The sequence below is a fragment of the Chinchilla lanigera genome, unplaced genomic scaffold (genome assembly GCF_000276665.1).
Source record: "Chinchilla lanigera isolate Chin_1 unplaced genomic scaffold, ChiLan1.0 scaffold00002, whole genome shotgun sequence".
Classification (NCBI taxonomy): Eukaryota; Metazoa; Chordata; class Mammalia; order Rodentia; family Chinchillidae; genus Chinchilla; species Chinchilla lanigera.
The window spans coordinates 22,017,108-22,028,528 of record NW_004955403.1 but is presented as its reverse complement, the minus strand read 5'-3'; the positions used below and the strand labels follow the sequence as shown (position 1 = coordinate 22,028,528).

At 40.4% G+C, this 11,421-nt stretch overlaps 1 long non-coding RNA gene across 4 annotated transcripts in view; it reads left to right on the top strand.

Annotated features, from left to right (window-relative positions):
- Positions 1–7,185, top strand: part of LOC102014965 — a 37,163-nt gene extending 29,978 nt beyond the window's left edge. For all 4 annotated transcript variants that reach the window (XR_001233459.1, XR_259194.1, XR_259193.1 and 1 more), the window contains one exon: positions 6,717–7,185. This is a non-coding gene — a long non-coding RNA (uncharacterized LOC102014965). The remainder of the gene's footprint in view (positions 1–6,716) is intronic.
- The last annotated feature ends 4,236 nt before the right edge of the window (positions 7,186–11,421 follow it).

The following is an 11,421-nucleotide window of genomic DNA, read 5'->3' as shown; positions in this document are numbered from 1 at the left end:
GGTCATGATGTATGATATTCTTGATAATTTACTACATTCTATTTGCTAGCATTTTATTGAGTATCTTTGCATCTATATTCATTAGGGAGATTGGTGTGTAGTTCTCTTTCTTGGTTGGGTCTTTCTCTGGTTTTGGTGTCAGTATGATGTTTGCCTCCAGAAATGAGTTAGGGAGAATTGCTTCCTTCTCAATTTCATTGAAGAGTTTGAGGAGTGCTGGTATTGAATCTTCTTTGAATTTTTTGTAAAATTCTGCTGTGAATCTATCAGGACCTGGGCTTTTATTTGTTGGTAGGTTTTTAATCTTGCTTTCAATCTCATTAATTGTGTTGTTCAGGAATTTGATATCTTCTTGACTCAACCTTGGTAATTTGTACATATCTCGGAATCTGTCCATTTCTTTTGAGTTTTCTACCCTGTGGGAGGAAAGATTTTCAAAGTAGATATTAATGATCTTCTGAATTTCTGTGGAATCTGTTGTAATTTCATCCCTTTCATTCTTTATTGCACAAATCTGAGTTCTTTCCTTCCTTTTCTTTATAGGATTGGCTAGGGGTTTCTCAATTTTATTTATTCTTTCAAAGAACCAGATCTTTGAGTCATTTTTTTTTGCACTGTTTCCTTTGTCTCAATTGGATTAATTTCTGCCCTAATCTTAATAATCTCTTCCCTTCTTTGGGTTTTGGGCCCCACTTGTTCTTCTTTTTCTAAAAGTTTAAGATGTAGCATTAGGCTACTTATTTGTTCTCTTTCTGTTTTCCTTATGTGTGAATTCACCTCTATGAATTTCCCTTTGAGGACTGCTTTCATTGCATCCCATAGATTCTGGTAAGTTGTATTTACATTTTCATTTGTTTGTAGGTATTTTTAAATTTCCTCTTTAATTTCTTCTGTGACCCATTGGTTGTTCGGGAGGTTGTTGTTTAATTTCCAAGTGTTTCTGGAGTTTTTGGAGTTCCTTTTGTCATTAATTTTCAATTTCATTGCAATGTGGTCAGGTAATATGCATGGGATAATTTCAGTTCTTTTGCCTTTCAGTAGGTATGCTCTATGGGCTAGAATGTGGTATAATTGAGAGAAAGACTCATTTGCAGCTGAGAAAAATGTGTATTCTGATGTTGTGGGGTGGGACAGTCTGTATACATCTACTAAGTCCATTTGTTCACAGCTTTGGTTCAGATCCGTTATATCCTTGTTGATTTTTTGTCCAGTTGACCTATCTCTTTGTGTCAATGGGGTATTGAGGTCCCCTGTTACAATAGTGTTACAATAGGGTTTTCATGCCTGTTAAGGTTTGTCTTATATAATTTGGAGCACCGATATTTGGTGCATACATATTTAGGATTGTTATCTCATCGTCTTGTAGTTTTCCCCTGACTAGTATGTAGTGACCTTCTTTATCTCTTTTGATTGTTGTTGGTTTGAAGTTTATATTGTCTGCAAACAGAATAGCTATACCTGCTTTTTTCTGGTTGCTGTTGCATGTAGGATTGTTTTTCAACCTTTGACTTTTAGTCTATCGATTTCCTTTTGAGTGAAATATGTTTCCTGTATACAACATATTGCTGGATTTTGTTTTTTAATTCACTCTGCCAGTCTGTTTCTTTTGACTGGAGAATTGAGGCCATTTACATTTATAGTTATAACCAATATGTATTGATTTATCATTGTCATGTTATTTACTTGCGTTGATGTTCTACTTTTTTTACCTTTTTACTTGCTTGCTCTTCTTGACGTTTCATTTCTACTGCTGTTCTTGAAATTACGGTCAGATTTTTCTCTGTCTAGAATATCATTTAGTAGTTTTTGTAATGCTGGCTTGGCACTCATGAAGTTCTTCAATTGTTCTTTGTCGTGAAAATATTTTATTTCTCCATTGAATTTGAGGGATAGTTTGGCAGGGTACATCAGTCTTGGTTGGAAACTGTTCTGTCTGAGGACCTGTAATACTTTGCTCAAAGCTCTTGTGCATTGGATGGTTTGTGCTGAGAAGTCTGCCATGATTCTGATGGGCTTTCCTTTATAGGTAATCTGTTTCTTTTCTCTAGCAGCTTTTAATATTCTGTTATTTTGCTGGAGATCTGGGCACTTGACTATTATATATCTGGGTGTAGTTTTATTTTGGTTGTGGTTCTTTGGTGTTCTATATAACTCATTTACCTGTATATCAGGTTCTGTTTCCATGCTTGGGAAATTTTCTGCTATTATTTCTGCAAATATTCTTTTTATGTCATTTGTGTTGCCTCCTGCTGTTTCATTGACTCCTATAAGTCATACATTATTCCTCTTTGCCTCATCTTGCAGCTGTTGAATTGACTTTTCCTGGATCCTTGTTGATTTTAAGAGATCCTTTCTTTCATGGTCGCTAGCTGCCATGCTGTCTTCAAGGTCTGAGATTCTATCTTCAGCTTCATTCAAGCCGTTTTGGAGCTTTCAAAGGCAGCTTTGTTTTCCTGGAAGTCTCTTTGAATCTGGTTCATGCATTCTAAGTCCTTTCTATATTTTTCATTAAACATTTCTGTCCCTTGCCTTTGTCCTTCTATTTTCTGATATGTTTCTTCTTCAGACTTTTTGAGCAGTTCCTTCATTATTATTGTCATTTCATTTTTTGCCTGAAAGATTATTTCTGATCTCATCTCTTCTATGGCCTTATGGAGTTGTTTCTTTACTTCCATTGCAATCATTTCAGCTATTTCAGGCATGTACTTACCAAGTTCTCCTATGTCAATGTCTCCTGGACTTGTTCTGAGTGGGGTGGAGTTCTGGGATTGTGTTTTAGTCCTTCATTTTGTCATGTTTGCTGCTGGATGAAAAAGCTCAGTTTCCTTCCTCAGTAGCTGCACAGCAAAGGCCACTAATGTCCCTAGTTTTCCTCTTGGTCAAGTTTGCCCCTGAATGACCTCTGAGACATGCTACTTAGTCTTGGGTTTTCTGGCAGTTGTTGATTTGTATCTAGTTATCCCCGGTCTCAGACATGGGCATTCGTGTCCATTGATGGCCAACTGTCTGATCCAGCCTCCCTTTGCAGTTCAGGGCATGTGCACGGTCCCGACTCGGGTTGCAGTGGTGTGACAATCCTGGTCCAGTGTACCTATGTCCCCAGGCAGTTCAGGGTGCAGACAAAACCCAGACACAACCTGCAGGGTCGATAGTTTGTGAACCACCTGATTCTGTGTCTCCAGTCAGTTCAGGACACATACAAGAACCAGATGCTGGCCTGTCGTGTAGCAGTCACAGACTGCCCCATGCCTGTGACCCCCTGGAGGCTCTGAGTGAAAGTAAAGCAGGGTCTCAAACTGCAGAACCAGCAGCTCTTGGAGCACTTGCTCACTCGGCGCAGGGCACGTGCAGGGAGAGGCCACAGGTACCACCCCCAGCTAGAGAAGTCCCTGGAGCTTCTGAGTGAGGACCTCTTGTCTGCTGCAGGTGCCCAGAGTGCAGAAACTCAGTCTGTAATGACAGCAGGGTCCTGGGTTGCCCGCTCCGCCCTCAGGAAGTAAATGGGAAATACCTGTGTCTTTCCACCTGTTTCAGCTGGGAATCGTGGCAGTGTAAGAAAATCACAGACTCGATCCACGGGACCAGCAACTCTTGGAGCACTTGCTCACTTGGTGTGTGGGTGCAGAGAGTGGCTCTACACGCCCCCCCCCCCAGCCAGAGAATTCCCTGGGGCTTCTGAGTGAGGACCTCCTCTCTACCACTGGTGCAGGGATGGCAGAGACTCAGTCTGTAATGGCAGCAGGGTCCTGGGTCGCCCGCTCTGCCTTCAGGAATTAGATGGGAAATACATGGCTCTCTCTGCAAGTTTCAGCTGGGAACTGTGGCAGTGTGAGCAAAGCATGGACTCGAACCGTGGGACCAGCAGCGTTTGGAGCACTCGCTCACTCAGCGTGTGGGCACATGGAGGGCCTATCCTGCCCCCCAGCCAGAGTGGGAGTAATTTTTAAAACATGATAATAAATGAATAAGACAAATATCAAAAAAGTATAAATAAAACTTGAAGAGGCTAGCTCTAGTTGGATAGCATTCTGGAGAAACTGACACTAAATTTGTTTTAATTTCTGGGCTTTGAGAGACATGGGCTTAAATGGGCCCTCACTTTGGCTGCCAAGGTTGTACTTCTACATGTAGCTCCAGGGCCTTTGAGAGCTGTGGCCCTGTCTCAGCGTCCTGTGCTGTTGTGACAGCTTCGGCTCTGTTTCTACCTCCATAGCTAAGCATGTCTCACTTGCGCTGCACCAGCCTCCTGCATAGCTTCCTTCCCACAGCCTCACTCTTGTACAGTAAAATTTCTACCCAAAGCAGAGAACCAATTCTGTGATTCTTTTCATGCCATTTTACACTTAGAACAAAGTCCAAATATTTCTGGGTTGCTCCTAAATTCTTCTAATCTGACTCCTGTATTCCTCTAACTTTACCTCTGCATTCATCTCCTATAGTTGTTATAACAAGTTACCACAAATTCTATGGTTCACAACAGAACTATTAGTATATGCTCACAGAACATAATACTCACGTTCTCTTGGGGGATATGGTAAATATATCTGTCATATCTTGGTCTTTTCCCTTCCCAGGATCCCCTACCCCGGCTCCAAAAAGTTCCTCTCTGTTTCTTACCATCTCCCGTGCATTTACCCCTTTAGTTATTCAAGTTGTGGGTTTCTCATATAAGAGAAACCGTGTGATATTTAACTTTCCACATCTGATTTACTTTATTTAACATTTTGTTCTCAAGATCCATTTTCCTTCAAATGTCATGATTTTATTATTCTTTATGGATGAATAATATTCCTCTGTTCCCTTGATTTTTTCCTCTGCTAGAGGCCAACTTTACCTTTGGTCTGTGGTCCTTTCCTCCGCCTTGAAGCCAGTAGTGCACGTTAAGTTGTCCTTGCATTACATCACTATGACCTCATCTCCCTCCCTCTTCTACTTGTAAGGCTCCTCTGGTTGTATTAGTCCTACTCAGTTTCCCTACATGTAGGTTGCCTGATTGGCAGCCTAATTCCTTTCTGCTGTGAAACGTATCCTAGTCAAAGGTTTCTGGTATCAGCATAGCAACACAAATGGGGAGCCATCCTTCTGCGCAGCACAATGGCGCTTCTCGTGTTTTCTGTGGCTCAGTCTCAGGAAAGACTTCAAACATCACAAGAATGAGGTCACACAATTTTTATTCCTCTTTAGGAGGAAACATGAAAAATGAAATTGTAGTCACCTAGGTCATTGGGACCTAGCATTGCATAAAGATAACAACCCTAGTACCAGCCTTTCCTTGCTTAGCAAAATTTCTAATAGTATAACTAAACAGTGACCAGTCAACAGCCTGGCTATTTCTGTCAGCCAATGCAATTGTAACAACAGGCTTCTATAACCTCCTTCCTGTGCTTTTTAAAATCCCATAGATACCATTTCAGCAGCATTTATTTTGGGCAACTAGGTCTGGTGTTTTCTCCCCAGGTGGTCATCTGCAGTTCGGCTGTGTAAACTCTTAGTTCTTATATTCACTGTGTCAAACCAGAAACTTCCTTCTTCTCAAAACATCATTCACATTTATGCTTCCCTTTTGCTCATGTTTTCCTCTATGTATGAATTATACTTTTCTGCCATCCTGTGTATATTCTTGAAGTCTCAAATCCACTGTTGTTTTTCTCTAAAGTGTTTTTCAAGTGCCCCAGGCAGAATCAGTGGTCCTTCCTCTGTCCTCCTACTCCCACTCCCAGCTGATTACACTGTGAGTTGAGCTGACTCTCCCGTCATACTTTAATTCCCCAAAGTTGGCCCCATGCACTGTTCAGATCTTTTCTAACGTGCAGCTAGAACTGGGCACAGAGCAAATCTTAAATATGTGTTAAGCGGAGTGACTTTTTGGATTTATAAAGTATTTGAGAGGGAATTATTATCTTCATTTAAATAATTAATCTCCTTAGATAGTGAATTTTATACACTGTCAGAAGTCCTAAGTTATCAGGCAATTACAGAAATTGATGCCACTTGAGGAGAACCAGGGAAAGAGATAAAGCTTTAGGCACATGTTTCGGTGCCCTCTGTCTTACATAGTTCCTTCCAGAAATGGGAAGACGAGATTACATGTTAGAGTAGTCAGAATCTCTGTCACATTTCCTCTGGGTTTGCATTATACCTAAGTACTTACAAAGTTACCTCTGTAACTGGGAGAAAATTCTCAATATCGAACAGTGTAATTTTTTCTAGCAGAAGGCTTTTATGTTGTAGATTTCCAAGAGAGAGTTTTAAAATTACTGTATTGTTAAATTGGTTTATATTTTAAAACCTAAATACTATCAGAAGGCCTTAAGAACCTTTCATTAATTTTGAAATATCTAAGTATAACTTCCTAAAGAATAAGATATTTTTCTACTTTTCAAAAATGTAAGACATTAAACAAGGATAACACCTGTTGGTACAAAGTCCATCACTTCACTGAAACATCTGCTGCAGTTTAAATGTGAAGGATCCCTGAAGACTCACACATTGAAGTCTGGGTCTCCCGTGCATCAGCGCTCAGTGGCTGGGTTTAGGGAAGTGGTTGGATTGTGAGGCCCTGACCTCACCAAGACCAACTGATCCACTTAGGGTTCAGAGCCGAATGGGCTTGTTGGGAGAGGGGCCCAGTCAGAGGAGGAAGTATGTCAGTGCGGGTGTGTCCTGTCCCTCACCCTTTCTTTTCTCTCTGATGCCCCTTTTCTCTGATCCTGCAGATATGAAGTGAGGAGCTTTCTCTGCCATGCCATTACACCATGGTGGCTCTCTTTGGAAGCAGGTGACACATGGACAAAACCTCAGGAACAGTGAGCAAAATAAGGCTTTTCTCCTTTAAGGTGTGCCTGTCAGAGGTTCTGTCCCAGCAGTGGAAAAGTGCCTAAAACAATGTCTGTAATCAAGAGGTCCTCAGAATGCTTGAAGACCTTATCTTAGCCTAAGAATTAGTTATCTGGGATTCAAGCTCAGGTCTTTCTGGAATAAAAGTGTCTGTTATTTTAGGTAAAAATGGTCTTATGTTCTAATGTTATATGCAAAAATATTCCGCATCTGTTTTCAAAATTAGTATTTCTGAGTATTCACGTGAAAAAGTTCCAGTATAGCAAAACCTCTGCGGAAATTCCTTAACCTTTCTGAATTTTCGTTTATTAGAAATAAAAATCTTGTCTATGGTCACACCATCCTGAACTTGCCTGATCTCATCAGAAATAAAAATCTACTTCATCATTTTGTGAAAATTAAATGAAATTTTTGGGTTTGTTTATTTTCTTGTGAATTTGGATGAATCGAAGACTGCTGCCATCCAACGTACTACACAGGTACATCACCTCCCCACATACTAGAGGTGAGAATGTTTCTGAGGTAAACATCATGTGCCCTTTAGGTTGCAGATATCTGTTAACTATCATATTCTCATGGGAAAATTACTGCAACTCCATGAACACATAAGAGGTATGATCAAGCTGTATTCTGTATGTTTAAAAAGTGTTACTGTAAAAGATACATTACATTAGATCCCTTCAAAATATTCCCTCTCACTTTGAAAACACTTACCCCATCATTCTTGCTACCTCTCTGAAGAGGTTCTGGAAGTCTTCTTTCATCAGTGTCTTTACAAGTTATGATCAAAAATACAGTGAATGTGCTAGCAAGTGCCTCCAACAGAAATATTATGGTGTCTTCTCATCCACCTTACTCACCAAATCTGGAACCATGTGACAACTGCTTCTTCCCCCAACTCAAAATGACCCTGAAAGTTCAATGTTTTGAGTTGATTCAGGAATTAAGGCAGCTACTCCAGTGCAACTAATGACACTTAAGTAAAATGACTTGCAGAACTGCTTCAGAAAGTGGGTAAGTGTGTTTGAAGTGAAGGGGATTCATAGAAAGATGTCTCTTACTGTAATACATTTTTAGAATTTAAACTTTTGTTGTATTTTGTAATCACATCTCATAACTAGTAGAAGATATCTGGATGGATTTTTTTCTAATGAATCAGGAGAAGAGGACAGCTGCAAGATTGAGTTCCTGGTGTGAGAGGAAGCCGATTTTCTTGAGGTGGGCACCTTGGTGTTGGTGTTGGTGTTGGTCTTGAGGGAGAAAAGAGTTAGAACGCTCACTGAAGAAGCTGTTCAGGGCCAGGATGGAGTTCTGGCTCCACTGCACTTACCTAGGGCTGGTCTTGCACAGCCCTGCAGCAAATGCCCTGGAACTGTCCCACTGAAGATCAGCCAGCACTGGGTGGAGGTGGAAGGCTTCACAGAGGGACCCTGCTTAGTCAGCCATGTCTTCAGGGCAATCTGCCTTACTTTCCTCTGTGCATAAAACTTCTCAAGGCTGGTGTCTGCAGGTCTCATCCTTAGTCCTGTGCTACATGGGGAAAAGGAGGAAAAAAGGAAAAATAAAGAATACAGAGGAAACGCACACCGCGTACTTGTTCAGGGAGAAAGACAAATACAACTCTCTGCTGCCCAGGTCTGCCTTTCCAGATGCCCTTCGAAACACTCATTGCCCGTCCTCAACTTCCAATCCCAGCCTCGCCTGAAACACATGGATCTTTCTTTACCCCATGCAAGAAAGGGAAGTATAAGCTTTCCATGTTCACTTTGTGCTGTGCTTAGTAGAAAATAACCACAGATAATGTGCTAAAAATTTCTCGAGAGTCTCTTCATGGCCCAGTGGTTTTTGTCTTGAGCAGTCTGTCTTCCAGATAGACCGTGTTCCAGAAATCTTATTCTAAGTCATTTTTCTAATCTTGTATCATATTTTTATCATGAAGGAAAAGATTACTAAGGAAACTTAGGCTTCAAATATCATTTTAAAAAGTTTATTTCTTTCGTTTTTGTTTTTTTAGTTTATTTCATTCTTAATGTGACTGAAATTGTCTGTTTTTGTGATTTCTTTTACTGTTCACTTAGTCATTTCAAAGGAAGAAATTGTGTAAATTTTTTCATACAATCAATTGCTAACAGTCACGAGTAGCAGGATTATTTTCAATATATTAACTTATTTCTCAATAAATATTACTGATCTTTATTCAGTATCAGCCAGCACTCTTAAGTATGGAGGTACAGTAGGGAACAAAGCTGACAAGAACCCTTGCTTTTCTGCAGCTTACCTAAAGAACTGTTGTGAATCCCCTCTCCTTACTACCTCTGTCACACACACACACACACACACACACACACACACACACACATACACAGACACACACACACACATGCATGCACACACACCAGTTCGGATGATGTTTACCTCAGGTTTTTCCTGATAAACAAGTATCTGAAGCATTGGAACATCAGCTGCAAATAACATGCTAATTCAAGGGGAATCATAGTCTTACCCATGAAAGTATAAAGGAGAGTAGAAGAAATTTGAAATTAAGTCCATGTGACTTTTTTTTCCTGACTTAAAAAACAAAACAAAACAACAACAAAACCTTCTTATGCCACCAATGTTTTCAAGTGAGTCTTACTATGATTTAAACTGAAGGTAACTGGCCCTTCACACTGTCTGTGTGTCTATCTCTCTTATGGCCAGGCATTGATACATGGAAATAGAAAATTTAGGGACACGCGCTGGCTGTGGGAAAGGGAATGTCACTAGGACAAAAATATCTGACATAAACAGCCTAAATAAGGGTTTTTTTTTTCTTTTCTTTCTTTCTTTTTTTTTTTTTTTTTTTTTTTTTTTTTTTTGCTGGTGGCTTTAGAGGTTTCAGGCTATGATCTGTGGGCCCATTGATTTTGTGCCTGTGGAGAGGCAGATATATTGTGGCAGAGGGCCTGGCAGAGGAGGGCTGCACTTCATGACAGCCAAAATGCAAAGAGAAAGAGCCAGAGAGGAGACTACTTCAGAGTCACGCACTGTGACTTCCTTCTATGATGCTCTGCCTCATACCGGCACATTCAATTCAGTCTATTGATGAAGTTAGCAGCCTCACCCTGCAAACACTTTCCCGAGCCCCACCTCTGAACAATTGAATGCCACTGGGGGAAAACTGTGATCCAAACTGTAATAGGGAAAGTGTGCTCCAAGCACTCTTTCCTTTTCCTTCCTTCCCATCATGTCCTTTCTTTCCTCTCATTTCCTTTCTTTCCTTCCCTGTCCCCTTTCCTTTTCATCCCCTTCTTTGCTTTCCTTTTCTTATGTTTCATTTTCCTTTATATTTGGTGCTGAAGATAAGACGTGCATAGCTAAGCAAGTACTCCACCATTGAATTACATATCCAGCTCCTAAACACTCATTTCTTCCATACTGTTTTTATTCTGATATTATGGCTGGCATCTTCTTGGGAGGTGAACCAGTTTCTGTGTGATGAGCATCTTCGAATTGTCCTACTTCTGGAACCATAGAGCCTTTACTTGGAAAAGATCTCTAGTTTGGTGTTCCATTTTATGGAGAAGGAAACTGGGACCATGGAACAAAGTGAAAGGCTCACTCAGTCAGTTATAGTCAGGGGAGGGGCATCAGCCAGATCTGCCACACTTTCCCATGAGCCGCACTGCCCACGACTTCCTCACATGTCTCTGGAGCTTCCAGACTGATCTCTTTCTTGCTGTTCAAACAAGCAGGCTGAAACTCTACTGCAAGTTCAGTTTGCCAAGAGTCTTGCAATGCTGAACAAAAAGAGTACTATGAAGGAGGCTCAGACTCTCTTCATTAATCAAATTTGAAGTTTCTTCATTAGGGCTACTACTGAACTTTCTTCATTAGAAAACTTAATCAGTAATAAAGAACCTAAATGATTAGTGAATATGAATTTTACTGCTATGTCGGAGCATAGTTTTATTTTACCACCAAGGAAGACCAGATCTAACTGGGGAATGAGTGATTTACAATCCTTCCTCCTCATTGTGCTCTCTATTAAGGTGCCAATCGAAAGATTTCATCCTCTGAGGTCTGATTCTTAAAATTTCCCTGAAAGTGTTATTTCCCTTGCATGCTGGATCTGACACAAACCTAATGCATCTACCATACTTTTTGGCTTCCTAACAGTTCCTGAGAAATTACTTTCTTTGGCTGAAGGTTGTGGAAAGATAAAGGGGGAAGGGTTGTAGGCACATTTAGAAAATGTATTTTAGATTGTTAATTCAGATGACTAGGATAGGTTTATGCACGTAGAAAGAAGGGAGAAATGAATCAATAATTCATATATTTAAAAAATATAACTGCACTTCAATTCTGTGACTATTTTAACTAAAGTTAGTTCACCTGATGTAAAGACAGTAACTTCTAGAAGGTAGAGTCTGGAAGGTGTTGCTTGAGGTTCCACTTGTGTAAACAGGGCATTGCAGCCAGAGCTACTAAAGCAGTAGGAAGAAACTGACAGGAAAATCAGTCTGTTTCTGGTACAAGTCTCCCGTTTACTTGGGTCTCACATGAATGGATGTGCTCTCAAGATGGGCAGGATTATCCAAATTT